Genomic DNA, 6,334 nt, shown 5'->3' with positions numbered 1-6,334 from the left:
TAGTCTTTTGATAAAAACACCACAGCCCTAACTACCCGCCCTTTACCGTTCAGAAAGTGTCCTTTCAGGCAGGCCTGGGTCAACGTAATCCAGTGTGGTCTTTCAGGATTAAACGATATTCGACTAGAAATTTGTATAGAAATATAAACATAAGAAAATTTCGTATCGACGAAAAACACCCACCCGTTAATTTCACTGAAAAGAATCGCTGACGATCCCCGCGAATGTACGCTTCGACGCGGATCACGATCGGTTAGGGACGGATGTGATATAAGGTGAACCCTTACCTATATAACGCATACAGATTATCGATATCGTATATGCATTTGTGATAGTATCCTCGAACTGAGGGAAGAAGAAGAAGAAGAAGAAAGAAAAATAAAGGACGATAAACGTGCCATGAAAACATACACACACGCGACTCCGCCGATTTCGAATGAACGAGGGCTTCGAAAAAAGCAAACGAGTAATCGCCCTGAAGGTGAGAACGAACAGAAGAAAAACAAAGAATAATAATAATCCCTGCCTCCTCCGACGCGCGACTGATATTTACAGGATATTGTTCCAATTGGATGCTCCCAAGGAAGCCGGGGTATTCAAAAGCAATAACTTCGTAGGCGGTCGCGGTTCCCTCGGGCACGAGGTCCAAGGCCGCGGCCGATATTAAATATAAAGAGTAATAAACGGCGCAGAAATAAATAACTAACGAAAAGAAAAAAAATACACCACGTAATGGTATCGCGTATAGGGCCGAATGAAACGTTTTTAACCGTAATTGAAATTTTAATCGTAACGACGCCACTTACGCGGCGTTTGATCACACAGGCATACACATAGAACACACGGAACGTCATATACACAAAACACATACGCGTAACACACACGTAGTAGATGGATAATAAGCATTCGTTACTAGTTACAATATTAAGCTGTCGAATGGAGGAGTAATTAGCGGTGAGGTGGACGGGAGCGTAAGAGACAACAAAACAGAGAAACGAGACAAGAATGAGTGTGGTAGAATTATAGTAGGGATAACGAATCGTTTGAATACAGTCACACACACACACACAAATACACCACGTGTATATATACAGACACGTATATTACATACACATGCAGAGAGAGAGAGAGAGAGAGAGAGAGAGAGACGTACAGTGCGCCTAATAAACAGTTTAGTAAGACTTATTGCTGTAATTATTAAAAGAAAAACGAAGAGTACGGGGAGAGTAGCGATGGCTTTTATAAGACGACGTAATAACGATGTAACGCGACAATTATATACATATATAGGGCGCAGAAATAAATTACTCGTGGTAATTCGGGACGAGTAAACGGAGAAAAACGTGTCGATTAAGGAAACGTAGTAGAGAGAGAGAGAGTAAGCGTATGTGTGTGAGAAAGTTTGTGCGTGTAGATTGAGTAAATAGAAAAAGAAATTGCGCAAGTATCCATATTTTATAGCTTTTACTTAAAAAAAAAAAAAGGTACAGTAACACGCGGATTAACGAAGTTAACTATATTTATAGAAGGATACGTTGACGCGGTATTATACTCGATGAGATTCTATCGAATTACGGTAGGGCTGGTATATACATATATTTATATGTATATATATATGATTGCAATGATTTACCCGCTTCGATTGTCATTATCAAAACGTGTGTTCCAGGGGGGTGGACAACCGTAATCACGCGAATTCCGCCCCTCCCCCTGGATCAATAACCATGAAACCTGTCGGTCAGACTCAATTTATTTACCCCTCGATCGTCAAATGTATAAACCCCCGTGTCGTTTGGGACGTGTAAACCTTTGACACGCCGCGGTTTATACGTGAAATGAACCTCCCACCCCCCACCATCACTCAAACGTGTGATCGTCACGCGTCGATCATCGAACGTCGCGGAGAGACAAAACATTACACACACGCATCGTATTCTATTAAGGAAAAAAAAAAAAAAAAAAGAAACTATAACGATAAAAGGGAAAAAAAAGAAAACGTAATAAAGAGATTATACCTTGCATGAACTACGTAGGGCTATACTGCCGCCGAAGCAATACAAAGAGCAATATAGAGTTAAAACGAAAAGGAAAAAAAAGATAATTAAACGAAAAAACTTAAAGGTAACTAAAGGTAAACGATAATTACTTAACTGAGAGAAGAGAAACGCCGTAGATACACCTTCTCGATATTTCACACGTTACGTACACATACATTATTACCACTTAGACACACAAACACAGAGACAAAAGGACACGAAAAGCCTGTTACACTGACACACACAGAGAGACAAAATGACAGAGCACACGAAGCCTGTTACACTGACACGACACGTGAAACATTATGTATGGTCATTAATTTATTCTGACCGTAGTGCTAAATGTATTTAGCATTTACGTAGATCACACTAATTGCCTAGGTCGACAAGCTCGTCCGGGGTTCCTGTTGCCACGGGGATCATCCCCCAACTGAACCTTTCTCGTTTTTTCGATCCCCTCCCCCCCATTCACAAATAGTATATTACTTTGTCCCTACTCCCACCATCAAGAATAATGAGTAACAATTCTTGGCGTGATTTCCTATAGGTGGATGATTGGTGGCAAGGTGACCCCGGTCGAACGAATATCGGCTAATGAGAAACGGTAGTGATATTTAGAATTATTCCGTAGAAACGCTAATGTATTTCACACGGTGCCTGTGACAGCTAAGCTCGCTATCTGTTCAAGAACGAAACGATTGACAATACATTGTTGGAGTAGAGAGAGAGAGAGCAAACCAATTCGAGCCTGGTTCAAATCTTCCTTCGCAACGGCTCCGAGACGCCCCCTTCTCGTCCTTCTTTCTCTACGTGTACACACGAAACCCACCTGATTCTTCGTCTGAAAGATAGATTATTCTTCTGTTCGTATTTTGTGCCTCTTCCAACGGGTCGACTGACTTCGCTGAACCTCGAACGTTCTGTCAGAGATTGTTTCATCGATCGAACCGGGTATTCTTTGAATATTGCAGCAGGTGAAACAATACTCGCGGAAAGACACGACTAACCAAATGATTTTATGGAAGATTTTTTGTCAATTTACTTTATTTTCACTGGTAGGATGCTTTTGTGCAATGAACTTTTATATTTAATAGACGTTGCCAATCAGTAATTCAATTATAGTGACTCACAGGTTTTTTTTCACGAAAGCCTGTCACTTTTATTCCGACCAAATTATTAACCGAACGCAAATCTTATTTCGAAATTGCGAAAAATTTATCGCGGACGTTGATAAAAGTAAGGGTACGGAGAATATATAAATCAAAATTGCGTGAAGTTTTGACACCTAATTGTTACTATACTATAGTAATGAAATCGGTATTCGTTTCCATAAAATTCACCGATCTACAAATTTTCCCGCACATTACACCATTATCACTAAACAAAACATCGAGAAGATACTTTCAATTCAAAATATGTCTCTTCACAATTTAAGAAATAGTGAATTACTTATTGCTGCATCCAGTATTCCAAAAAAAAAAAAATTGAACACAAACACTTTTTCACTCACTGCACATTTCTTGTTAAAAACGTCCTTTTCGGTTACATGGAATGTAACAAGTAGACTGCAAATATTTATCGTATATTTACCCTTCCCTCGGTGTAACGAAGATTGAAAGACTTGGACCCCCACATTATATTTTTCGATACTCTTGCCAAGTACACATTAAATGTTTCAAGAGTGAAATCTTCGTCAGTCGACCTGTTAGTCACCCCCAAAAATCGAACTTTCGACGATGATGGATCACCGTTCGATCGAACACTGACCTAAAAGAGACGAACGGGGATCGTATTCGACTCCTATCCCTTCCTACCCCTGTAAATCCACGTGTCCTGTTTCTCTGAAGGTCGGGGCTACAAAACATTTTCGACCGACTCACGACACGGCTGTTCACGGGTACCACCTGGAACACGGTAGTATTAGCATGGTGTGAAAAAAAAAAACATAAAAAACGATAGTGAACGCTAGATGAATTAGCTTTAAGCTTCTTTCTCGTTAAGAGGGAACCTATTATTATAACGAATATTTACATATATTTGTATTATTTGTAAACTAGCGCTAATACAAAACTCCAATTTGTGCATCGACACGCGAAACAAAAGAACCGCCCCTTCCAACCCCCCGCCCCAAATCACCATCCCCCTTTATCCTCGATCCCCTGAAAGCCCCATTTTATCCTGGAAGCCCGGTTACTTACGAGCAATACGAAAACGCCCCAATTACCTAAATCCATCCCCCACCCCTACCACTACCCTTCCGCAACAACCCCCTCCGCAAACACCCCCTCTTGAAATTTCCTTGTTCCTGCTCCGCTCGATCGGACAACCTTTCTCGCGAGAATCCCGAACGAAAAACGAAAATGCTATATTCCCCTGTTCTCCTTTCGGTTTTGTAATTCTGCTCTATAAACGTCTCGTCTATGTAATCTTCTCTGTATGTCGGGCCTTTTCCTCCGAAAAACGAAGCGAAACAAGAGTTAAAAAAGTGAAAAAAAAAACGATAGATAGAGAGAGAGAGAGAGAGAGAGAGAGAGAGAGAGAGAGAGAGAGAGAGAGTGAAAAAAACGACACGACGACGAAACGACGAAAGACGAAGAAGAAGCAAAAAAACGAAAAAAACCGCGAACGAGCGTGGAATACGAGAGATGAAAAAAAAAAAGATACACGACCTTACCTATCCTGAATATGCTTCACACAACATAGCGTTGGATGGTAACGTTACAAGACAAAAAAAAAAAAACTAAAGAAGGGAAAGAAAAAAAACGTTAATTGAGCATTGTTATCTATGTAATACAACATAGGATGTTTTGTATTATATTTTCATAATAAATAGACACGTAGAAAAAGACGTATTAACCATACCAGTGTTACATTTTTTTCTGTCTCAGACCCGCCACCCCCACCCCGATAATATTCTTCATCCCTTGACGCGTGATAATTGTGTCTCGAGTTTTTTGTAATTGTTTTCTGCGTTTACAATATTCATTTCACCGAGTCGCGAAACTTTGGTCTTCTTTTTTTTCTTCTTCTTTCGAACGGAAATTCACGAGTATTCGTGCGAGCAAAGACTTCGAACACTTTATCGGAAATACTTGTCATCCTGGAGGGTAAATTTTCTCGAAACGTGTTTTATTTTACTGCTGTGACACAACGGTAGTCCGATAAGGGAATAGCAATTAACGTAAATACCACTGTCGTTCTATCGTTGCAACTATTCGACGATACGCTGACGATCGTTGTTTTGTTAACGCGTTTGACTCATCGTGGACAAGCATTAATTACCACCAGCACGGAGAATAATGATGATAAATAATACATTTCATATAACCGCGTGTAACATCGCTAATAGTATAATAATTCCTGATGTAAATAATAGAATTCCAACACCTGTTGGATAAAGAGACAATTTCCAATCTGTACAACTTATTATCGCTATATGAGTTGTCCATTTGCCAAAGTGATTAACTCTCCAAAAATACAAAAACACTGAATGTAGCTAAGCATTGATCGTTGGACATTAAAATTGGCAAAAAAATGATATTTAGTCACTTTGACCTATGAACGATTTATAATCGAAAGTAAAACGATTTTTATGGTAAAATATGCCAGCGACCACCAGCCAAAATTCAAGGCAATCAGGATATTTCAACGACAACGTATATTAATGCCAGATAAATGGCAATCTCACAGGTTCGAAAATAGGTCAATTATGCGGGACACGTGTTAAAAGTGTACGCTGTGCGTTGCGTAAGCTCACTGCGACGGCCTTATGATCGATTTTGTCAAGTCGACAGCGAATTCTTACAATGACAAACGATGGACTAGAGCAGAAGAAGCGACATTGGAAATGTCAAAGCGACCTGATCGGACGTTTACACGCCTACATAGCCATTTTTATTATTTTCAGTATTTTCAGCTTGGTTTTTCTTTCTGTACAACAAAAACGACCAGAACCGCTATAGAGGAGTCTGGTGAAAAAGAAGCCACCGAACCAAGTTCCAGCAGCGAGTCAAGCGTTATCTAATGGCTCGCGTCTCTTCGACGGGGGATGCTTTCATCGTCACCAGGAGAACCTATACACCCGGTCACGTATTCACTCTTCCATTATAAAGTAACAGCATCGATACCCTTCTCCTTCGGCCGACTATAAAAGCTTGTACGTGTTGAATTTAAGGAGACGACGGCCGAGTGCACAACGACGATGATGTGCGAATAGAAGAGGGCTGTGTTTCGAGTATACCCGAGGAATATGTAGAGCGTTCCGTCTGAGCGGAGCCTCCGTTCATGGAGTGGGAACG

Source organism: Dufourea novaeangliae, unplaced genomic scaffold (genome assembly GCF_001272555.1).
Source record: "Dufourea novaeangliae isolate 0120121106 unplaced genomic scaffold, ASM127255v1 scaffold7, whole genome shotgun sequence".
NCBI lineage: Eukaryota > Metazoa > Arthropoda > Insecta > Hymenoptera > Halictidae > Dufourea > Dufourea novaeangliae.
The sequence above is the reverse complement of the archived record's forward strand: the minus strand, read 5'-3'. Positions refer to the sequence as shown.